This window comes from Dipodomys ordii, unplaced genomic scaffold (genome assembly GCF_000151885.1).
Source record: "Dipodomys ordii isolate 6190 unplaced genomic scaffold, Dord_2.0 Scaffold73, whole genome shotgun sequence".
In the NCBI taxonomy this organism is placed as follows: domain Eukaryota; kingdom Metazoa; phylum Chordata; class Mammalia; order Rodentia; family Heteromyidae; genus Dipodomys; species Dipodomys ordii.
This window is the reverse complement of record NW_012267289.1, coordinates 2,520,302-2,546,865: the sequence shown is the minus strand read 5'-3', so window position 1 is coordinate 2,546,865 and position 26,564 is coordinate 2,520,302.

Here is a 26,564-nt window from a genome sequence, read left to right as displayed (position 1 = left end):
TTTCCCAAATTTGTTCATTTAAGATATGCCATTTCCACTTACTTCTTTTCCTCCTCTGCCTTCATTTGGTAAGCAGTGGGTACTAAATGAGTAAGGAATACATGATGGTTCTTGAAAGCGACTTGGGAGAGAGTTACAAAGTCACTCAGGCCTATGGGGAGGAAAGACACAGTGTCTCTACTTAAATTTTCATTCATATTTCTTTTATTTTTAAACAATCTTATTTAAAATTTATTATACATGTAAAAAGTGAAAATTATATATGCTAAACTAGTTGATGATTTGCAAACTCAATACATATGCATAGCTAAGCCAAGGTAAAAAAATCATTACCACTTACATGCTATATAACATGTGTTATTAACTAAGTAAAATCTACTGAATTTTTAAAGAGTTTGTTTTCTTTAATTAAAATGTGTGAATTTTATTTGTGAAATTGCATAAATGATGTTATCAATATCTGTGTATAATTCTTTCTACACACAAAATCATATTTTTGTTATATACAAAAATGGAATGTGCGAACACAGATATGCTCAGCTTTGGTAAAATATGCCCAGACCATATCAATGCATACTCTGGAATGTGAATTGCCTTTTTAAAAATATTCTATACCATTACCAATGCTTAGTTACATGAGATTTTTATTCATATTAAAAACTGTGATTTGCATCTACATCCATTCTAATAGTGTAATTGGAATATTATTATTTTCCTTAGGAAGAACCAGAGTTTAGATCTTTTCACTCAGTGCACACATGGTTGACAATATGGATGCTTATTCTTCTTGATTCTCTATCCCTTGCAAGCTAAAGTTCTCTCTGCATTTTCCTGGCTGTGTTGCAGATTGCCCCACGTTGTACAGAAAACCCTCTGCTTTTGTGGTTCCACTTTTTGCACTGGCTTCCTTGTCAGTAGTTTTCTGCTCCCTGTTCCTTTTCCTACCTCGAACAGCAAGGGTGGCATAAGATCCTTGCGGGCATAATAGCTCACTATCTGTCTTGTTTTCTTATATCTGTCTGCAAGTCTCCTCTTTATCTGAATTGGAATGTGCTCTCTCCTACTAGAAATGGATGTGTCTTGAGTAGTTATTCCAGTTCAAGTATGGTAACATAGTATATGAAAAGGGTAAGAATATTGAGATTTGGTGAGGTATTTTGTACAAACTACAATGCTTTTAAGAGGAACTCGCCCAAATCCATTAAGTAGTAAATATTTGTCAGAGGAGAGTCCAAGTTGGAGCTAACCAGGAGAAATTCCATTATATTGTTGCTTAAGGTTAAGTCCTTAAGTACACTCTGGTTAGGAAAATTAGTTATATGTTAGCTATATTTTATACAAACAAAATTAAAATTAATAGATGTGGTATCATTTCAAAGCAGAGATTTTCGACAACATGAGGTCAAATTCTAGCACAAGTGCAAGCATTCAGAGAGTGAGGAACATTTGTATGGTCTGGAATATTTCAGATTCCCAGGAGAACAAGAAAGATAAGTGTGCTTTTAACCTTAATTGTCTTTAAGCTAAGGTATTAATGTCTGGGAAGTATTAGTTAATTGGGATCAGATTTAGGAAAATAAAATAGTCCTAGCAACACTGCCAACTTAGAGTAAACAAACTTAAAGTTCAAGAAGGTATTCTTCTGACAAAATTATTCAGAATGTTTCAGAAAGTAACTGGAAAAAGTTTGATGGATTCATGAGATCTTTCCCATACCTTTTATCTCTACTACCAATTACAGATTAGTATTTGCTCCAAACACTCCTCTGAAAACAGTCATAATGTTTTAGTTGTCGAGTCTTCTCAAATGACTACAACAGTGCAGACGATACGCCTTCTCTCTTATAACTCAGTGATACAATATACAGGCCTTTAACTGTTCTTTCTCCTTTCTGGTTTCTCTTTTAATCCCTTTTACCCTATTTTCCATTTCACCACCTCTAAAGTATCCCTGCTATTCACAGTTCAGTTATTGGACATTATTTTCTGCACACAATTTTAGTGGGTTAATTTAATTCCTCCATAAGACTAATCCTTTATTCTAGAGACTTCTAAATTATCTCCTCTCAATCATGTAATATGGACCTGCATTCTAAAAAGAGCTTACTAGACATAGTCAGTGTGGTTGTTCATAAAAAAGACTTTAGTTTCAGTGATTTCCAGGTTACCTTCCTTTCGCCCCCAAAGTGTGCTCTTTCCTTTTCGCTTTTCCATTCAGTTAATGAAATCACTATTCAGGGAGTCACCCATGCTAGGAAACCTCATTATGATCCTCAACTCAACCATTTATCTCATCTCTCACATTCAATCAGTCAGCACATCGTGCTAATTCCATCTCCTGAATATCTTTGGGATCTGTCTTCCACTTTTCATTCCCACAGCTACCTATGTTGTTTACAGGCTCATCATCCCTTGTACAGCTTGTAACCCTGGCCTCCTAACTAACTTCCCTGACCGCTACGATTGGCTCACAAATACCCTGACCTTCCATTGATCTTTTGCACAACTATAAATGAGTGTTCCTAAAACATAAATCAAATCACATCCCACACTTGCTTTAAAAGCTGCAATTACAGAAGGAAATTTGTGTTTTATGAGATCTGGCTTAGGATGAGCCAGAATCACAAACAGTAACACTTTCTTTGAAAATAAAACATAAATTACATATTTTTCTTTCACAGAGAAAACATAGAAAATGTATGAAATGTTCTTATTAATTTTTACACAGTGGGTGATAATTGTAGTTAGTAAGATCATAAGCAATACTACATATTTTGTTATTCAAGAGTACAATACAAATGTGCTTTATGCATTGTTCACTTTTGATTTTTTTAAGTAATTCTGTATTACCTTTTTTCCTTCTCTCACACACACCCACATATACATTATATATTATGTACATACTTTACACATATCTATATGGTATAAGCAACAATATAAGTGAAACAATATTTATGAAATCATAAAAAATTATGAATTCATTAAAATGAGTCTAAACTAATTAGAAAGGTTTTTTTTTTTTAGTAAGAACTCTTGGGGTGCAGTGAAAAAATGAAAATTGTTTCTAATCAGCACTTTTTCCTTTAATGAATAGGGCCAATGAGTTGGTATTAAAATGTGCATTTATAAATAGGTTTCTGCAGGCATGTGATATTACACACCTGCCCGATAGCTTTAAATTGCAAATGTGAGTTTTTTCTTGTCTTTTTCTATTTTGTATATATTTATAGCAATTGATTAAATTGTTTCTCATACGTGACAAAACTTCTATTACTTTCATGTATTTGAAATTCAAAGTGTTCTGCTTAACAGCAAAATACTGACTCACTTCGTGTATTATTAAACTTTATTAAGTGGAGAATTTGATAAAATACAACCTCATGAATTATTATTCTCTTTCATTTCCAGAAAATTGTTTTAGTTTATAAAGAAGTCATTCTAACATAAGGTTTTTTTCTTTTCCTTCTTTTTCTCTTCCTAAAATGCTACGAATAATTCTAGATTTCGGATTTGTGCTTGTGGAGAGATTCGAAACTCAAGAAATACATAAACCATGAACTCCTAGTTTCAATGATCCCTTTCTCTTAAAGAGAAGGAATGAAGGAATGAAAATGAAATCTGTGCAGTTGATATCTAATGATCAATTAAAGAACTAATGTTCTTTTTGCAGTATTTTTTAACCATATCCATGAAAGGAAGACCTATCTCTATTTATTTATTTATTTACTTACTTATGAATAAATAATTTATTTTGTCATCGATCATGGGGCTTGAACTGTGGGCTTGGGCGCTGTCCCTCAGCTCCTCAGCTCATGGCTGGCGCTCTATGACTTGAGCCACAAGGGGACTTCCGTTTTTCTTGGGGTTTATTGGAGATAAGATTCTCAGGTAGTTTCATGCCCAGGTTGGCTTTGAATCACGATCCATAGATCTCAGCCTCCTGAGTAGCTAGGATTACAGGTGTGAGCCACGGGTGCCTGGTTTACCTATCTCTATTTCTAATGAACAATTTGGGATCCTTGTGTCTTTTATGAATGCAGATCATTTTTACATCAGATCACCAAGTGTCATGAAATATCAGGTGCATGTTATCTGAAGAGTGTTTGGAAACTGACACCCAGTGTACGAGACTTTCTTCTTCCTTAGTAAAATGGTTAAGATATAATCTGACACTGTATTTGATTCTGGTGCGCTGCATCTTTTATATATATATTTCTAATTTGGGGAAGGGAAAGAAAATAAAAAAATGCTGAAATAAAGATGCAGGTTTACACATTGTAACAAAGAGATGTACAGGACACTAAATTGAAAAAGAACTTTACAACTTGGGGAAGGGGGAGGGAGGACTTGGGGAGGTGGGGAGGCAAGGGATAGTAGGGGAATAACAAAGGAGGAGTGAACAGTGCTTGATAGGAAATGTACTAATTATCTTATTTATGTAACTGTAGCCCCTCTGTACAGTATTTTTTTTTTTTTTGGTCAGTCGTGGGGCTTGAACTCTGGGCCTGGGCGCTGTCCCTCAGCTTTTCAGCTCAAGGAGAGCACTCTACAACTTGATCTACAGCACCACTTCCGGCTTTCTAGTGGTTTATTGGAGATAAGAATTTCACGGACTTTCCTGCCCGGGCTGGCTTTGAGCCAAGATCCTCAGATTTCAGCTCCTGAGTAGCTAAGATTACAGGCGTGAACCACCGGCACCCTGCTTCTGTACAGTATTCTTACAAATCAAAATATGCACACAAAAATAAATATATAATCTGAGGAGACTGTATTTTTTTAAGTTTTGTTGTTTTTCTAGATCATAGATATAAAGCAATTCAAGATACTCCATAGCAATCTATGGCTACATACTGTGTTAATGGCTGGATGCAATGGCGTGCACCTATCATCCCCATAGAAATGGGAATATATAATAAGGTGGATTGTAGCCCAGGCTGGCCAAGGAATATGTAAACTCTACCTTAAAAATAACTAACTTGAAAAGGGCCTGGAGGTATGATTCCAGTAATAAAATATCTGCCTTGAAAGCATGAAGACTTGAATTCGAGCCTCCTATCTTTCAAAAAAAAAAAAAAAAAACGCCAGAAGTGGGGCTGTGGCAGAATGCTAGCCTTGAGCAAAATAAGCCGGGAGCCGGTGGCTCACACCTGTAATCCTAGCTACTCAGGAGCCCGAGATCTGAGGATCAGAGTTCGAAGCCAGCCTGGGCAGGAAAGTCTGTGAGACTATCTCCAATAAACGACTCAGAAAACCAGAAGTGGCACTGTGGCTCAAGTGGTAGAGCACTTCCTTTGAGATGAAGAGCTGAGGGACAGTGCCCAGGCCCAGAGTTCAAGCCCCATAACTGACAAAAAATAAAAATCTGGAATCAGTGCTATGTATTTTCACACATATTGATTCTTGAATAAGTGTATAAATTAATAAATGTAGATTGTTTGATGTTGCTATAAGTAGATAATAGAGAACAGATAATTTTCTGAAATTCTAAAAAAAGTCAGAAAAATGACTACTCAAAAATGACTTTTATAGAGTATAGTAAAAAATAGTCAAGACATAATTAGTAGTAATTAGATTCCTAATCCTAGATTTTATCAGAATATGGTAAAGTTTGCAAGTTAATCAACTTAAGAATTTGAGTAATAAAGGTGATAAAAAAAATAGTGTCTTTGAAGAAACATTAGGATTTATTAGCACTTGAAGCCAGGGAGAAATAAGTTGCTCTTTTGATATAACTACAATAGCTAAAAGATTGCTTAATTTTAGTGTTAAAGTATTATATGAAAATGTCTAATATATGAAACTTAGAAAAGTATATAAAAGTAGATGAGTAATAGTAGTTGTGCAATAATTGGAATGTATCATACAAAATTCATGATAAACAATTTCTTATGGGCTTTATGTGAAAGTTTATTCACAATCTAGCAGAGTATATAACACATAAACATTCCTAGCATTTATATAGAATACATTACAAATAATTAATATGGATCCTTAAAGAGATACAAGCAACCATTTCATATATTTCACTGAAGTAGCACAAATATATCACAAAAATTAAGATGTTATTAAATTCACTAATGATCAGGAAAATGAAAATAAAATTCACAATGATGTATGATTTCACACTTAGCAGATGGACAAAATACACCAATACCATGTTCTTATGTACACATTGCCTGGTAGGAATTTTACTTGTTATAGTAATATGGAAATGAGTTGATATAGAAGGGTACATATTCTATAATTAGCAGTTCCACTCTTCACTGTGTACCCTAGAAAATCTTAGAAATATGAAGACATACTTATCAAAATTATTAGATTAGTGCTGTTATGACAAAAGGACTATAAATCAGCAATATATAAAAATTTTCTGTATTTTTATACTGTGGTTGCAATAGATCAATGAAATGGAAAATTGTTGAACCAACTAAGTATCTGACTGTGTGCCACTGACTCAGCCCTATAATACTAGCTACTCAGCAAGCTGAGATCTGAAGATTGAGGTTCGATGCCAGCTTGTGGAGAAAACTTCCCATGAGACTCATCTCCAATTAGCCATTCAAAAACCAGAAATTGCATTGGGGCTCAAGTGGTAGAACACTAGCCTTCAGTAAAATGCGGCTCAGGGACAGCACCAAACCCTGAGTTCAAAACCCACAACCAACCAAAAAATTAATCAGTATCTTATGTCTTGGTGTATAGAGTATATAACCTCAAAGTATATGCTTCTATTTCTATACCAACCTTTTAGATGTCTTATGTTTCAAACTTTAAACATCATGTTTGAAAACCAACAATGATTTATGAGAGTAAAGAGGACAATAAAAAGAAAAGTATTGAAGATGTGAAATATGCATTATACCAAATTGGAAATGTAAATATTATTTCCCCATATATATTGGCTTTTGTCTATATCATCAAAAATATTTTCAGTCTAGATCTGTAATCTTGGCTACTCAGGTGGATGAAATATGAGGATCAAAATCTGCTTTAGCAGAAATGTTCCTTAGATTCTTATCTCCAATTAACCAGCAAAAATGTGGAAGAGGTGCTTTGCCTCAAGAGTAGAGTACTAGCCTTGTGAGAATATACCAACAAGATGAAAAGGCCTCAAGTTCAGAGTTCAATTTTTTGTTTTATTTTTGTATAGGCACCCACACACATACATGTTCAAAAGATTTAAATGTTGGCTTGGAGTTAAAAGTATAACATATAATCACAGTACTCTGACTACTATGTAGATTATAAGTGAAAAATTTCAATATATTTATAAAATAAAAAACATGTGCATGTAAGTATACAATTTAAAGAAGATATGCTTTAAATAGAAATTTTCTGCAATAGTAATTTAGTTTGTGAGGACATCAAGAAAGTAGTAGTAGCTTTATATTTCATGTTTCTGGAAATTGGACATTGAAGATGCCAGTATCAGTATGGTAAATGCTCTGGTCAAAACTATCCTCTGAGTTGCAAACAGTTGCTGTAAATTTTCACATCATAGGAAAAAGTGAGGGAGTTGGGGAATCTATTTTAGAAGGACAGTAATCTCATTCCTGAAGGTTGTGCCCTAATCATTTAATTACTCTTGAAAACTTTATTTTCTAATACTACCATATGGAACTTAGAATTACACATATGAATTTTAGTGAAGAGACATACTCATTTTTTAACAGGGCCCCTTTTAAAGAATGAATGTTATTACTATTTCAAGGGAAATAAATGAAAAATTTACCTTTATAATGACAGAGAAACTCTTCAGCCTTTCTTTGATTTGCTGTGATTCTGGATGTTAGGAATTTTTGACCTATGCCAAGGAGGCTTAGTGTTTCTCTCATCTCTTTTTGTAATATGTAATATTTTCAGGGTAACTGGCCTTGCATTGAGGTCTTTGATCCATTTGGAGTTGATTCTGGTGTAGGGTGATATATAAGGATCTGACTTCATTTTACTGCATATGTATAGCAAATTCTGCCAGCACCATTTGTTGAAGAGCCTTTCTTCCCTCCTGTGTTTTTGTCTCCCTTATCAAATGTTAGGTGGCTATAGGTCTGTGTATTCATTTCCAGGTTTCTATTCTATTCCATTGGTCCTCAGGCTTATTCTTATGCTAGTACTACATTGTTTTTATTACTACAGCTTTGTAATGAAGTTTAAAGATTGGTATTAATATTCTTCCAGCACCCTTCTTCCTGCAAAGATTATTTTTGAGTTTCTTCATGACAAAGGACATAGCAAGCAGGATAAATAGAAAGCCCACAGACTGGGAGAAGATTTTTTCTAGCTATGTATTAGACAAGGGTCTCGTATCTAAAATATACTTAAATCTCAAAAAATTAACCTCCCTCCAGAAACAAACTCTCAAAGAAACAAGTGGGCTAAAGACTTAAAAAGAGACTTCTCTGAAGAACAAAGAATGGCCAATAGACACATGAAGAACTGCTCACCATATCTGGCCACAAAAAAAATGCACATTAAAACAACATGGAGAGTCTACTTCATCCCAGTAGAATAACCATTATCAAGAATATTAATAATAACATATGCTGACAGGCATGTGGCCAAAAGGGAACAACTACTACACTGTTAGTAGAAATGAAAACTCGTTCAAACATTCTGGAAAACAGCAATGAGACTTCTCAAAGGAATAGACAGGGAGCTTTCCTATGACCCAGCAAGCTCACTTCTGGGCATCTATTCTAATTGACCACAAAACAGGCTACACTAAAGCCACCAATACAACAACATCTATTGCAGCATTGTTTACCATATGATATCAACCCAGCTGCCCTTGAGGGTCACAGATCAATGGAATTCTATGCTTCCATCAGAAAGGATGGCATTACCCCATTCATATGGAAATGAAAAGATTTAGGAAAAATTATACTAATTGAAGTAAGCCAGACTCAAAGAAACCCAGGCTGTATCGTTTCCATTATTTGTAAGAACTACAGCATGGCTATACATCTACAAGTAAACCCAATGGATATTAAAAGACAATTAATTACATCTGCAAATTATTAAATAAACAGCAATCTAAACATTCATGCAGTGAGAACAAAGGAAGATATTCCTAGGAGAGGATCAAAAAGACTCACTAGCTAAGTGCATAAGATCATATAAGGGAACTCTTTTCAAGGAACTCCCAACAATAACAGTAATGGTAATTTAAAAAAATAGAACTTATGAGAGACATCAGTTAAAATAAAAGATACCCTGAAAATATTACAAGAAGTGATAGGAGAAAGCCTAGGTCTCCTTGGTAGAGGTCGAAATTCCCTAAGTTCCAGAATCACAACAAATCAAAGAAAGACTTGATAAATGGAATTACATCAAACTGAAGAATTTCTGTGTGTGTGTGTGTTTTTTTTTGGGGGGGGGTGTCTGGTCGTGGGCATGAACTCTGGGCCTAGGCACTGTCCCTCAGCTCTTTAGCTTAAGGCTAGTGCTCTACCACTTGAGCCACAACACCACTTCCAGTTTTTTTCTTTTTGCTTCTGTGGTGCTGAGGAATCGAACCCAGGGCCTCATGCATGCAAGGCAAGTGCTCTACCACTGAGCTACCTTCCCAGCCCTGTGTGTGTGTGTTTAAGGTAAATTTGTCATTCTTTCTCTTGTTAGTGAATAACAATAACATTCATTTCTTAATTTTTAAGTATTTCTATCTGGAAGCATTTTTAGTGATTATTTCCTATAATCAGTTACGTTTAGCCATGTTTATATATTCTAATCTCACATCGAATTTGGTTCCTTGAAGTTTCAAGGTCACTTTGAGTCAATGAAGGTCACTATAACAATACTGCTTTCATCATTAAAAGTTTTTGATGATATTCCCTGGTAAGAATATCCGTTCTGAATTTCACCAAGGGATGGAGAATTTTAGATGGGTGAAGTAAATATGTATGCCAATTTGCTAGTATTTTTTGAAATTAATCATCACTCAACATATCCATGCAGGACAATAAAATCCAACCCATATTTACAAAATTACAAAGGTAGGATTAACTAGCATCATGCAAATATATTATAAAGATGAAATTAATGTAGTATATAAGTAGCTCTTACAACATTACAATGATAAAATAACCATGTTAATAATATCTTATGTTTATTTTGTCTAGACACTTTGGGTTTCCTAAACTATTAAAAAATTGGAGTAACTATTAATAAATCATATTTTTCTGAACTACTTATGTGTTATAATTAATTATTTGCATGGGAATAAATAAGAGAAAGTAGGTTTTCATGTGGTGAAAAACCTATTTTTTAATATTGTTGTTAATATGTGTATGTTAGCAATAATTTTTTTACACATACTCATTTAAAATATACATAGAATAGTCTCCAGTTTGCTTTAATATATTGAAGATACAGTAATGAATAGGATTAACATATGTTACTTTATGGATTTTATATTCTACTTAAGAAAGTTTTCTAAAGAGACATCTTATTTCCTTAAATACACAGCATTTAAAAAATCACAAGTTGGGCCGGGTGCCGGTGGCTCACACCTTTAATCCTAGCTACTCAGGAGGCTGAGATCTGAGGATCACTGTTCAAAGCCAGCCCGAGCAAGAAAGTCTCTGAGACTCTTATCCAATAACCCACAAGAAAACTGGAAGTGGCTCTGTAGCTCAAGTGGAACAGTGCTCGCCTTAAGCTGAAGAGCGCAGGAATAGTGCCCAAGTCCAGAGTTCAAGCCCCACCATGGACCAAATAAATAAATAATCACAAGCTATCAATCACTAACAAAACCAGAGAGCATTTTGGAAATGTTAATTTTATTGTTAGCATTAACAAGAATAATAGTCAAAATCTGCTCTTGTACAGTTACTTTCTTTCAAGATTCTCTAGGAGTTAAAACATTCTAATTAATTTTACAGCACCCAAGAGAGACAACGAATATTATCATTCTGATTTTGTAAGTGAAGAGACTGTACTACAGGAGCTGATTTGGCATTTCCCTCCAAACCTCAACAGAGCTCTTAAGAAACCCCACCACTATTGCAAAAGTCAGCTTACTTACTACTCTGCACCTCTATGGCACATTTCTCATGACTCAAGACATTGTTCAGAATGGATTTGGGGATTCTGTTAAGTTTTTGTTTTTGTTTTTGTTTTTTTTTTGGTTTGTTTGTTTGTTGGTAGTGGGGCTTGAACTCTGAGCTTGGGCACTGTCACTGCACTCTGCAGCTCAAGGTGAGTGCACTACAGCTTGAGCCACAGTGCCACTTCTGGTTTTCTAGTGCTTTATTGGAGATAAGAGTCTCATGGACTTTTCTGCCCAGGCTGGCTTTGAACCGGGATCCTCAGATCTCAGCCTCCTGAGTAGCTAGGATTACAGGTATGAGCCACCGGCGCATGGTTTTCTGTTATGCATTATAAGTTGATGGCATCTACCAGGCAAATTGTAAAATTGGATAGCTACATAATCATTATTTATGTTATTTCCACATAGATGTAGAGCTAGATTATGTATTTGGATCATAGAAAACCAGATCATCTTTCCATGATCTGGCCTCATGATACTATACTTTTTAAAACCCAAATACAAATTTGAAATACAGTATGAAAACATAGGCAACCAATAACAAAGGAAATTTCTCTCTATAATAAACTGCAGAATTAATCATTGCTGGATAGTAAAGATGATATAAATGTTCAGTTAAGTCAAAATTTAAAGAGTAAGCAATTCTGTTCATCCTAGAGTAGATATATCTTTTAAAAAGCCCTTCAACACACCAAAACTGAGGTAATTATTGCAATTATTATGATGTTTGTATTACTGAAACCAAACAAAGAGGGGGAAGAAGCAAGCAGTATCATTTCAATGAAAGAAAGCCACTAAATAAAGCAATACTGGGAAGTGAGTCTGGAACAATAGAGAAAACTCAGGCATTGATCTTTGATAACCATTCACTTTGGATACTATATGAAAGCCAAAACTATTGTCCCTTCCCCCAAACTCTTTCATGCTGATTTACCACTTGGTTTTCTTCAATTCTTACAACAACCAAACAACTAGCCAATGCCCATGAAAAAGTATTAGAGAATAACTTTTGTTCCATGCAAAAAAAGTGTATTGATTAAGTTTTAGCTCACTAAGATTATTTCCTTTAAGGGACTCATTAATTATTTATGGAAATTGCCTTTTCTTGCTTTTCTTATTAATCCAATCTCTTGTTCTTATTCTTTTCATGAGAACCAAAGTTATCAATTTAGAATGGAAATGTACCATGGTAATTATTTGCTAAAAACTCCAGAGGAATTTCCACTCCCTCAAAAGAAACCTAAATAGTGATGTGGTAAAGGCATTGTTCGTGATCAGGCCTGTTCTCTAACTCATTGAATGATATCTTATTATTTTAAAAAATGCACTGGAAAATGTCAGACATGGAAAATTTTAGGGGGGACCATGATTACTCAATTCTTCTAAAACCAAGGCCTGTATAATTTTTTAAAGAGATGTGATAGAATCACAGGTTTTTGTTTTTGTTTTGTTTTGTTTATATGTTAACCATAACCATAAGAAAAAGCAAACATTCAACTATCATTCTGGTGTGTGGTAGTTTTACAATATAAAGTGTTCCCATTTAATTTAAGCTCCTGCTATCTCACAGAAACTGAAATGTGAGAGATGCTTTCTCCTTCAAAGATTGCATGACAATTACATTTGAAAGAGGTGTTTTCCAGATCCTTGAGGAAGATTTTTTTTTTCTGTATCCTAAAACCAGGAAAAGTCTGGGAGATTTCAATGCAGCTCAAAGGGGAAGAAAAATAACTTAGCTCTCTCTCTCTCTCTCTCTCTTGATAGATAGGTAGCTATAGTAATACTATCTGGACATGTACTTACTTATTTTATATCCTCAGACTGAAAACATAAACTCCCTTTGTTTTCCTCAAGGACAATGATCATGTTTCTGTTGCTTAATTTTTGCCCTGGCTAAGCTCTCTGTCTTCAACAATAATAATAATAATTATTATTTTTTACCATGTGGCTTATTCTCTTATTTCCATCAGATTTGTGTTTACCTGTTGACTTAGCAAAGAAGCCCTTCAGGGCTGTTCTACTTAAAACAGTGAGTTTTTTAGCCCTGCTCTACCACTTACTATGCTTTATTTTTCTGCATATCATTTGTTATGTGATAAGCTGTTTATAATTCAAGTACTGAGAACCTAAAGACTTAGCCTCAATTTTTTTCTTATATTTTCTTACAACCTCACATAGGCACTCATGATAACCATTCAATAAATTCTTATTGAAAACTTGAGTTAATGAACATGTTACTTTAGTTTGTAAGTAAGGGTAAAATAAGGCATACATATATTAAAAATACTAAAAGCTATACAGTCATTCAGAGTCAGATTTATTTATTAATACATGCAGCTCCAACTGATTTAAAATCTACTAATTTAAAATAGGATGAGTAATAGTTCTGAAAAAATTAATTGAACTAATTTTAAGATGTGCAGTTTAATACTGGAAACATGGGGTGTATATTTGTTTCAAATGTGATTATTTTGCTATTTCATTAAATTTTGCATATTTTCACTGAATGAATAAGTACAATGATTGGAGCTATATACCCTGGATAGTAAATGGAGATACTCAGAGCCTAGAAATTATTCCAGGCAAAATGAGAACTTTGGCTAAATGGCCAATGTGGTGGTACTAGCTTGCTATAACCTAGCTCCTGATTTTTTTGTCTGTTTGCAATATCCTATAAGTTATGAATCCATCAATATATTAATCCTTTACTGAGGTTAGAGTCCTTATCATCATTTCCTGAAAGTTTCAGCTTTTCACATTGCTTCACTTTTCATACTTTCACCCTTTCTGGGTATTTCAGATTCAAATAATAATCAAGGTAATAAAGGATTAGTTTACCTTAAAGTGACAAATCATTTTTTCTTAAATGTTTAATTAGAATGATGCTAAAAAAAGGATAGTTAGATGACAAACACTAGAAAATGGGTAACACAACCAATGTACCTTTGAGTAGAAAATTTCAATTGTAGTAAACGTGAAAATGGCTCCCATAAGGGTATCACAGGGCATAATCTTCAGGAACAAGAAATAATATTTATCAGGCTATAATTTTATCTTAAAATTTAATCTTATAGAGGACTCTAAAATTATTGATAAACAATTGAAGTGACAACATAGTAAAACATAGCTATCCATTATTATGGAAATAAAACTATAAGTGCTTTATGATAAATATAAATATTTTAAAAACAGTATAGAAAAATATAGAGTTGTCTTAACATGAAATTTTAAATATTTTTGGAGCAAAACATTTCATTTGTAATTAAATGAAAATTCACTTGCATGATTTACACGAAAAGGTATTTATCGTTTGAAGGTTTCCTCTCTGAACATTAACACAAATGTCAACTTGCAGATACACAGAGATATGATACAGTTTATCTAGTGTTTATCTTCTCAGTCAAGTTCAAGTGTTCTGTCAATTAGAACTTCAACTAATTCAAGACATCTGCATAATGTGTTCTTATCAGTGCTATAAGAGGAATCAGCCTTGATAAACAGATTCAGGAACATAGTGACATGCTAAAAATGAGTTAAGCTACCAGGTGGTACGCAGCATGCTGGGCTTAAATTGGGAACATTCAGAGGATGTTGTAGTTACACAGGTGACTATGATAAAACTTTTGCATTGGCAAAAGTAGTTTACCTTAGCCTGGTCTGGAATAGGCCTTAACTTAAAACAAAGACAACACCTGTCATTGGATGTATTCTTCTATGACTCACTTCCTCCAGGCTTACTCTTTGTTCACAGAGCTCCTGCTTGCTTAAGGTTAAGTGGGCCCTTTAACAAGTAACTGACCCTCCTGAAACAACAGGAGATTCCTATTGCTTGCAAGTTGTTCTAGTCCCCTGGAACTGGCTGGGACCCAAAGCAGCAGGTTGAGGAAGCCGTTGTGCAGTCACTTCCTAAGTGGCTACAGCAGCTGAGAAAAGATCTGGTCTATTTACCTGGCTCCCATGGGATTCTTTCTCTTGCTCACCCACCTGGCCAACAACAAACCAATCTATCCTAGCCTCCATTTCAAGACTTTTCTAGGGCTTTGAAGAATTAATACCTCTCTGAAACAAACAATATATATTTATATACACATGTATATATAGAAAAAATATTGCATTAGATAATTAGAGTCAGGCATAATGTAGGAGATGTACATTTTGATGAGCAGACTATTGCTGACATAGCTAGGAATGGGATTTACAGAAGTACCCCCTAATCACAACATATCCTCCATGAGATTACAGGCACCGAACTGGAGAGACAGAAGGTGGCACACACCATTACCTTTTGCTGTCTGAAATCCATAAATCCTACTGTCTGTACACTAGTTACTCCTACAACACATTTGCCAAATTCCAGGCCATCAGACAAATGATAATGAGAAACTAACAGTGATATTATGTTCAGTTTCAGTATTTCTATTGTACCCAAGAAAGCTTCTCTCTGATGTCAATGAAACACAGCATTTGAAGGTTGTCCCCAAGAAGGGAAGAGTGAGCCACGCTACTAGTTTTCATGATCTTTATGCCTTTGGCCAACATGGAAGTTATATAAAGCATATCTTATTTAGATCAACATTCTGTGACTTGCATATTTAAATTGTTCAACATTCTGCATCCGTGTCTATCTAGGTTGATTTGTGTAGAATTTAATTCAGTCCTTTTAAATGCCCTGTTATATTCCATTGTGTAACCAGACTACGATTGATTGAACTATCTTTTCTTTCTTCCCGATACAGACAGTAGATGAGTTCTACATTTTCACCTCAGATATTTTATAGCTTATAGCTTATTGCTGTCCATGTTTTCTTTAAGTCTTTTTTAAAAGTAGGAAAATTTCAGTAGGCTATATGATTTAAAATGTAGTGGCTGAAACACAGACTATGTATGTGTTCAATTATCCTAGAAAGATGGCACTTTCTACTAGTGTGATTTTACCAGTGGAACATCCCACAGAAAATATATGGGGTTGTCCTTCCCATCTACAAATATTCGATAGTGCCAGATTTATTGTTACTTTGCTAATCACCTGCCAATGAAAAGACTCTCATTTTTTCCCCAAAATTTGCATTTCCCTACAGAAATACAAAATGGTTGAGAGGCTTTTCATATGTTTATTGCACATTGTGTTTTCTGCTTTACTAATTTCTGTTCATATTCTTTGTCCATTCCTCCTTTGGAACTATTTGTCTTGTATTATTCATTGTGCAGCAGTTACTTCTAGTTTCTTAGTATGTTTGTTTATAATAAGTGTTGCAAATAAACCTTTTAAGTCTATGCATTCTAATTACAGTTCTGCTTTATGTAATAACATTAATCTTCCCATTTGGGCTTTGTATTTTTGTATAGTTCTATGGATTATTTTCTGTACATACCTCCAAAATTGGTATGTTGGTGTTCAATTGTATATTTGGAAATAGATTTCTGTATTAATATCAGCAGATAAAATGTCAAGTGTATAAATCTTTTAGGATTCCAGAAAACAAATCCACAGAGAACATGAGGTAAGCAACAATGTATGAGAATTTGGAGGATTAGAAACATGAGCAAGCATAGTGTCAGCATAGTAGATTTCAGGGCAGGTTACATTCTGGTATCTCTTGCCTGTACATCTTTGTGCATTCCAAAACATTTTTTGCTTAAATGAAGGCTTCTTGGTCTATGTAGAGGAAAAATATTCAATCTTGTGTCTCTTCTTAGGATACCATATCCTGTTATTTCAAAGGACAAATTATGGCTTCATTTAAATTTAGTTACTTCTGTAAGTGCTTTATATCCAAATACAGTTACAAAGACATGAATTCTAGGGTAGTATAGCCAATTTTCTGTAGCTAGAACAAAATGTATGGAGCCAGGTAATTTATATAGAATATATATTGAGACAATTATCTTGGAGAATAAGGAATCTACAAGTAGACACAAACATCTGGTGAAAAAAAAAGCAAGTATTTGAGGCTGGCATGTCTCTGCTACTTCTCACAAAACCACTCATCCCATTATAGGTGTCCCACTCTCATGATCTCATTTACTAGCTAGCTGTTAAAGATCCTAGGTCTAGCCGAGCACCGGTGTGGCTCACACCTGTAATCCTAGCTACTCAGGAAGCTGAGATCTCAGGATCCCAGTTCAAAGCCAGCCTGGGCAGGAAAGTCTGTGAAACTCTTATCTCCAATAAACCACCAGAAAACCGGAAGTGGCGCTGTAGCTCAAATGGTAGAGCACTCGCCTTGAGCTGAAGAGCTGAGGGACAGCGCCCAGGCCCAGAGTTCAAGCCCCACGACCGAACAAAAAAAAAAAAAGATACTAGGTCTAAATTCCATACACGGCTGAGTTTAACAATTAAGATTTCAATCTATGATCTTTCAAGAATTGGATTTCAGTCCACAGCAAGGAGGAGACACAGACTTCCATTGCCTAAAAGGAATGACCACATAGATAGAATTAGTGGTTTTCTAAGAAGAAGAAGGTTTCTCTTTTCATACATGATGAAATAAGTTATATAAAGCCAATCCAGCTATTTGTGATTCAAGGGGAGAGCTAACATCGCACAGGAAATCACCTATATTTTTTTCTTGGATTTTAGTCTCCAGCAGTGTGAGAAAACATATTTATTTGTTTAAACTACCCAGATAATGAAATTTTATTATGTAGACTGAAGCAACTTATATATGTAGTACATCCTTCATTTAACAAAACTAATATTCACCAATAATTACTACTTTAAGTCTAAAATGTGGTTTCATATATGTCACTTCATATACATGTTGTAAATTATACAAATAATAAAAATAAGATATATAGTAAATATATGTTATATATGTATAGGCCTATAGACCACTAATCCCACCATAGGTATCCCATATCATAACCCCATCATACACATAACACATGTGTATGTTTGTATGTATGTATATATGTGTGTGTATATATCTCCATACACTCATCACACATACACAAAAATAGATAGATATAGATGTATATGGTGTCATATAAAGATCCTGTATATAATGTACTCTATTATTATTTTATTTTTATTATTGTTTTTCTTTATTGCTCATTGTTACAGGTATCATGGCCAGTTTGTCTTGTGCCATTTTAATAATAGTGAGCATTGGTATTTTGGAAGATAAATATCAGTATGCCAAAAATCATTTGACCATGGACTCAAACCTCCAAAATTATGAGCCAAAATAATTATTTTCTCCTATTAGTAGGTTGGCCTCAGGTATTTTTTACACTAATGAAAGCTGACTAACAACAAATTAGTAACAGGTGTAAGAGGGGTCAATAAGTGATGCAGCCTTTGGAAATGTTTAATTGGAGATTGTGGAAACAATTAGAGAAACATGATACAGAGAGCCTAGGACCCTGATAAAAAATTAACAGGCAATTCTGGTGAGATCTCAGAGCACCATAATGCTGAAAAAAATGTGGGCCGTACAAGTTGTATCCATGAGTCTTTAGGGAATGAAAATAAAGCCTATTCTGAAGGCTACCCTTGATATACCATGGCAAAGAGCTTGGATATTGATATTTAGCCATTCCTTGAGTTTTGTTTTTGTTTTTGTTTTTTATGTGAGCCTGAGTTTAACAGTACTGGGCTAGTTTATCTAGGCTAGGAAATTTCAAGGCAACAATTTATTTAGGAGAATGATTATATGTGAGTATTGCTTGCTGTTTCAATAAATTTTCCAAATCAGCTAAACTTGTACACAAGACAAAGTATACTAGTCAAAAACAGCGACAGAAGGGCATAAACAGAAGGGAAAAAAAGGAAAGACGAAAAGGAAAGAAAAGAAATGAAAAGAAAAGAAAAGAGAAAGAAGAAAAGAAAAGAAAAAGCCAGGCGCTGGTGGCTCACGCCTGTAATCCTAACAATGAGGCTGAGATCTGAGGATCGCTGTTCAAAGCCAACCTGGGCAGCAAAGTCCGAGACTCTTATCTCCAAAATAAACCATCAGAAAACCGAAAGTGGCGCTGTGGCTCAAATGGTAGAGCGCTAGCATTGAGTTGAAGAGCTAGGGACAATGACCCCACAACCGACAAAAAAGAAAAAAGAAAAAAGAAAAAAAGTCTGATTTGGGGGCAGTGGAAGGGGAAGAACAGGCAAAGATTGAAGATTGAACCAATTCAACAGTGAAGCCCACTAGACACTATGTTGGAAATGAACTATACAAATTTGTGGGAGGGAAGTCAAGGAGGGGAAAATTGGCAGAGAATGAGGGAGGGGATGACACTGTTCAAAAGGAAATGTACTCATTGCCTGACTTTTGTAACTATAGTCTCTCTGTACATTACCTTTACAGTATTAAAAAAGTAAAACTCATAAAATAAATCGGAAAAAAATACAATTTCCACTGAAAACTGGTAGTCCATGGCTCTTGGCCTTGAGCCATAGCCGTATAGTCAGTAAAATATACCATGGAACAAGATTCTAGAGATCCTGCTATCATGTTTTACAAGACCGAGTGTAATATTATGCCAGATTTTAAAGAGAAATGGAAACATTGTAGCTACTTTTTTGTTATTCTGAAAAAAATCTGGTTACTCTGGTAAGCAGATTTTCATCACCATAACAAGAATCTGACATGAGAAAAACATGCATACCTTGGGCTCATAGATGATTGACCTAGTTGCTTTGGGCTTGTGCCAGCCCATGCATCATGGGAAAATACCTGTGAATAATACTACTTACTTCATAAGAGAACTGAAGAAAGAGAGAAACTAAAGAGGACTGGAACCCCAGTAGCACCTTCAAAGGAACTAAAGTGAGCCTTGAATTGGATTTATTTTCACTGGCGATCTTCCATACCTGTTTGCAAAATTATTGCAACTTTTAGAGAAACCTCAAAGCAGTAGACTCAGCTGAGAAATGCCTAGATTTCCTATCTAAAGAAAGTGGAAAGCCAGGCACCGTAATCCTAGATACTCAGGAGGCTGAGATCTGAGGATCCTGATTCAATGCTAGTGCAGGCAGGAAAATCTGTGAGATTCTTATCTCCAAATAATGATCAGAAAACTGTATTTATGATTCCAGTTCCATGCATCTTATATACATTTTTAAATTTGGGGAAGAGAGGGAAATAACACAATGCTGAAATAAGGATACAGGTTGACACATTGTAGCAATGAGATGCACAAGACACTATGTTGTAAATGAACTTTACAGCTTGTGAGGAGGGGAAGGAGTAGTTGGGAGGTAGGGAGGGAAGGGATTGGTAGAGGAAAAACAAAAGGGGTAACAATGTTCAATAAAGAATGTACTCATTACCTTACTCATGTAACTGTAATTCCTGTGAACAGTATATTTACAATAAAAATATGTATTAAAAAATATAAAGGAAACAGAAGTAGCTCTGTGATTCTATTGGTAGAGCACTTGCCTTGACCTTAAGAGCTCAGGGACAGTGCCCAGGCGCATAGTTCAAGCCCCAGGACTTAACCATAACAACAACAACAATATGTGAGCAAGACTGGGGTTGTTATAAATAAATATAAAATGAAAACACTACCATGACCCTTATTCTTAATATTGTGCAATTTTCTTGAGTGTCACAGGCTATCTAGGATGCTATCATCATTATTTCCTCAGACAAATCACGTGTATATCTTCAAGAGCAAAAATCAACATCCATGGAGCAAACCACTTCCTTACTCTTATAAAAGTTGATTCAAATTTTAGTTTTATTTTCTTTGTTTGACAGAGGAGTTACTTACAAATATGTAAGTCCTTTGTAAAAATAGGACACAGGATAAATATCTGCAATGTCATATCTTATGTTAACAGTATGAACTCTATAGTATATCCAAGATGCATGTGATTGTCACTGTATTTTGATTAAGTTTCTGTTTTGTTGTATCTCCAATATTTCTGACAATATTTCAATACAATCAGATTCAGATTCTTATTTTTCTGTTATTATATTCTGGGATGTTTTTAAACAGTAGAAGGGAAAATATAATGTTTAAAATTAGTTTTGACCAAGATAATTATTTTATGTATTATGAAAGCAGAGCAGAAATGCTCTGCTTTCAACTAGTTGATTGTGCCCTTTTAAATCATAGCTTTAAAAAATGATGTTTCTGTATCCAACAATTTATGATTAATATTTTCCCATGACAGAAACTGAAGCTTGAAACTACTCCCCGTGGTTCCCTTTAGTGATTACTCAACAATTCTGTCAGTGATGGGTATACAAAATTGAAAAATTTCTAAGCTAACCCTATCTACCTCAGCAGGCCTTAGGAAATGTAGTAATAGGGATAAAAGGGAAAAGGTAGGAGACTCCGTATACCTTAAAACCGGCAAACACTGGATTGCAAGTCTCTTCCTAACTGATCGTGTTTGCTCCTGTAAAACACTAAAATATATCTGTATGTGAAATCACATCCAAAGGAGCAAAAAACAGAAAGCCCTGAGACTGCCTATATTATAAATGCAGGAAATCTTTATGAACTACAAAAGATAAAGGTTAGAGCCACCAATATGAATCCAGCCTAGGGTTATAATTTGCTTTTTAAAAAATAAATGTTTGTTGTCACATGGGATCCATACTATTTGCAATGGAGAAACAGCTTCTTAAAAAGCTATTCTTCTTAGGAAAAAAATGATTACTTTTCTATTTAATGCCTCATGAATCCATCAATAAATCTACATATTTATTATGAAGTATCCTCAGCTAATTCAAGATTGTTTGCATGGCTTTGGATGATTTTCCCTGATAACAACTGTCTAGTTTCAGTTCCAGAGCCTTTTTCTCTGTTATTTTTCATCTTTTAATGCCTTCATTTTCAATTTATGCTTTCTGCCACAGGTGGCGGCAGAGTCTCATGGGTGCAGGGACAGGTAGCATACTGGTGGTGTGAGACCCAAATTCCCCAACTCAGCTCAAACTTCTTTATAAATACACTTTAAATTTAACCATTTCACATTTACATGCTTTCTAACTTTAAGATTAATACATAATTTAATGCAAATATTTACAAGAAATAGCAAATAGTAATATGTAGAAATTGAATCATTATAGCACTGGCAGCTTAAAACAAACTTTAAAATGTTTTGAGATATTTTTCATATATAATTTCTATGTACATTTCAGCACTGAAACCAATGTTATTTGTGATGCTGTTCTGTTACCTATTTTATATTAACAGAGTATCATTACATACTCCTCAATTATCTATACAGCTGAAATGCTTTTCCATTAACAGTTTTACCCTACTCTTGTACTTTAATATTTTATTCTCTCTTTTTTCTTTTTGTTTTATCTTTTCTTTCCCCATGTTTTCTTCTTAAAAGGTCCCCGCAAAGACTGCCACATCATGTATATCTTTGCATACGTGATTTGAGTTTCAAATAAACAAGTACTCATGATATTCAGAATTCACAATTTTGTAAAAAGAAGAAATGGCACAACTTTAAATTCATGCCAACAGTACTTTATAATTCTTAGTCTTCTTAGGACCCATATATATATATATCTATATATATATAGATATATATACACATATATATATTAGACAATTTGATTAGAGAATATATATATGCTTTTAAATCCATCCATTGATGTGAATTAGATTGATCATAACTTTTATTTCTTTGAAGTGTTTTTTAAAGTTTATACAGCTCATCCTTCACTGTGATAAAGTAATCTTGTATTTTAGTGTTCTCTGACAGAGTACAAATTGAATATGTATTATCATGTTATACAAATACACAAGTCTACTGTTTTGTTTTCTTTACTGAGCACAGATCTATACTTTTTATGATTTTGGAAGCCAAGTAACAGACATTCACTACATAGACTTGTGTTTCTCATCATTGGGAAGCAATGCAAAAAGTCCCTCCCAAGACATAAAATGACATTAATGCTTCTTCTCAGAAATGGGATATTTGAGGTGAGACAACAAATCCCTAAGGGGATTGATTGAAAACCTACATTACAGGGCCAAAGTAAAATTCAATGATTCCAAAATGGGAGAAGAAAAAAATGAGAGAAGAAGCTATTGCAGTCACATAGTACAATCTATTGTTATGTTTCATTTTTTGCTTTTTTTTGGTTAATGTTTTGCTTAATTAAACACTATTTATATATTGAGAAAATATTTCTTCTAATCTTGTAATAAATGTTTTATACAAAATTTTATATATTCTTGGTCTTTATAACTATTTTATACTTTAACAATGTTTAAAATATTAAGCAACTCGTATCTTTATGGTTTCTTGTTTATATCCTGCTAGAAACTATGTACTTGTTCCATAACAATAAAAAGAAAAATAAAATACCTAGTGATAAATTGCTCCTTAAAAGCATATGCACAAAATGTATTTCTTCCTTTTAATTAATAAAAAATATTTTTTAAACAATTGATTCTTTTTTTTTGAGTTGCAATTTTTTTATTGTGAAGATACTGTACAGAGGGGTTACAATTACATGAGCAAGGTAATGAGTACATTTCTTATCAAGTATTGTTGCCTCTTCCTTTGTTTCCCCTTCCCATCCCTTCTCATTCCCTCCCCCCCCCCCACACATGCCAAAGTTGTAAAGTTCATTCATTTTAAGACACATTAGTTTTGCTTGTTTTTCCTCTCAACCTGAATTATTTAGGCAGAATGAAGGGTTGTCTCTCATCCTCATTTTGTTAAGCTTAATTAGTATTTTAGTAAATCTTCTCCTCCAGTATGCCGGGTCTGCCCATTTATTTATTGTGTTGTGAACAGGAGTGTAATACAGTTTTCCTGAGCTTGCTATAAAGCCTAAGTTCCTAAATCTCTTTGATTCATGTTCTACATATCTCTGCATGACACTTTCCAGTTTTCAGGAAATGGTATATTTATTTTTGAATATATGTACATATATGCACACATGTGTATATATGCATAAATGTGTGCATTGCATGAGAGTATATAAATGTATATAAGTACAAATGTATATCTTTGCTATTAATTATGCTTTTAACTTAGGGATATGTAAGTTATGGGTTGATTTGAGTCATCTGGAGAGTAGTCAATGCTTTCTGGCAAATCCTCTCACTTTCTTGTGTTTTCTGTTAGGATTTTTTTTTAATATGAATTGTGGTCTCACTCTGAAAGAGCTTTTACTTGAATTGTGGTAACAACTAAATAAAATAATTATTGAATAGTACCAATATTATGGGACAAACATAAATATGGAAATAAAAAGGGTGTGAGAGTCAAAAACCATCAGTGCCCATCTAGTGAGTTGTGGAAGTTTTACTGGAAGACTGTGAAGATCAGGGTAGATCCTAAATAGTAATAGTGTAAATGTTGGGTACAAGGACAGGATAAGCAAAGACACAGATTCAAGAACTAAAGTTAGAGGAAGCAATGATAGTGTCTGGGCATGGTGGAATAGATCTGTAATAAGACATACTTGGGATGCACAGGTGAGAGGATAGAGGTCCAGCACAAAAGCAGGAGGCTGTGTCTGAAACACAAACTAGAGAAAAAAAATCGGGTATGTTGGGCTCAAGCAGCAGAGAAAGTAGCTGCTGTCCCCCCAGAAGGCTATGAATTCAACACTCAGTAACATTAAAAAGAAAGAAAGAAAGAAAGAAAATCCACTAACTGCATTGAGTGTAAATATTTGTCATCTCCAGGCATGATGGTATGAACAGCACTGAGAAACTTATACCTAGTAAAACATATAAAAATACTTATAAAGAGATACAACTGTAATGCTTGTGAGCGTTTTCTTTTTTTTTGGGGGGAAGGGGGGTTCCGGTCTTGGGGCCTGAACTCTGGACTTGTGCACTGTCCCTCAGTTCTTCTGATCAAGGCCAGGCTCTACCACCTGAGCCACAGCGCCACTTCTGGTTTTCTACTAGTCTATTGGAGATAAGAATCTCACAGCCTTTCCTGCCTAGGCTGGCTTTGAATGGTGATCCTCAGATCTCAGCTTCCTGAGTAGCTAGGATTACAGACTTGAGCCACAGGCACCTGGCTGAGTCAGTGATCTTGAACTGAGACTACTTCCAATCACCTTGCAATTTATTGGTTGTAAGTTTCTTTTCTCATTGATTTGTATCAATTTTACAGGTGGGAGATTCTATTGTTACAACTCCATAGCATTTTCCAAACAATTTCACCCTCTCTATTACACTCTCTGTGCCAGTTTTTCTAAGAAAGACCATCCCAAACAGATTTTCTTGTTCTTCCACAATTCCAAATAACTATTAAACATGATTTTCCAATCTCCTTTATTAAAATAATCATACTTCAGATAAACCTCGTTGGTGATGATACTGCCACTGTACAAACCGACATCTTCTACCTTGTGCAGGTGCAATGTCCATTGCAGATTGACACGTATCGATTACAATACCACAGTGTGCCTGGTTTTCTTCCTCAGAGGAGGAGAATGTCAGCATTGTTTCATGCTACCCAGCTCCATTCTGGTGAGTCTGAATTCTGGGCAGGTGCGGTTGAGAAGCACAGACTTCCTTCTTACAATCCTCATGGAATGCAGGCAAACCTTGGGCACTATGTCACTGGAAACTTGTTCACACTGTCCACACCTGTCAGATGGTCATTCAATGCCAAAGAGAAGCAAGAAAATTTCTTCAGGTTACTTTTCACCCTTACCAAAAGAAGGGCTCTGAAGCAGGAGTGTCACTTAGACTGGAGTGTAGAACTGTCTTCACCCCCAATTTTAGAGGCCCGTCTCAAACAATTTGCCTGGGAAATAGGGCAAGCTTATGCGCATGATTAGAAAAACAAAACAACAAACAAAAAAAACGATTAAGGTCTACAGTATATGGCATTATGTATTGTTCTACCAATGAGGGCTAATTAGCAAATTATTTGAACAATGTCATATATTATTTTAATGAATTTTATTTTTAATAGGTAAAACAAAGACTAAATATTATTTTGCAAAGATAATTTTAACATGCAATTATATGCATATTAACTTGAAATATGGATATATGACTAGAAGATTTTAGCTTAATATTTTATGTTAATCTAAGTTCAAGGGAAAGATAATAAAAACAGTTGAAAATATTTTCTTGAGAAGTATCTGTATTGCACTATATAGATATTTGGTATCCTAAACATAAACAAAGAACAATTCATTAATCCTTGAGAGTAGATTGTTTCATTAGGAAATGTAAGATGGAACATTAAGAAGACATTTGAAATGGCAGTATAGTTTAGTCCACAGCAATCATTTGTGAATATAAAAAACAATTATTTGATACTTTTCATTTAATGGAAATTAGAGCCAGCAAAATCTATTTCATATGCTAATTTTTATTAATGTATAATTAGCTTTTATACACACTTTAAAAATATATTTTGTTTACTTTCTTTCAACTAAAATATAATCAATATGAACAAACTCCAGAAATCATACTTTTCCAGTGAACAGAGAAAGTGATGAAGGCTATAAAATTCTCTGATATTCCTTTAAGTTATAAAATAGCCTATCCCTTAGATTAATTGAACATACTGTGACTTATACAATAACTGAATGAGCAACCAACTTTTAAAGGTCAG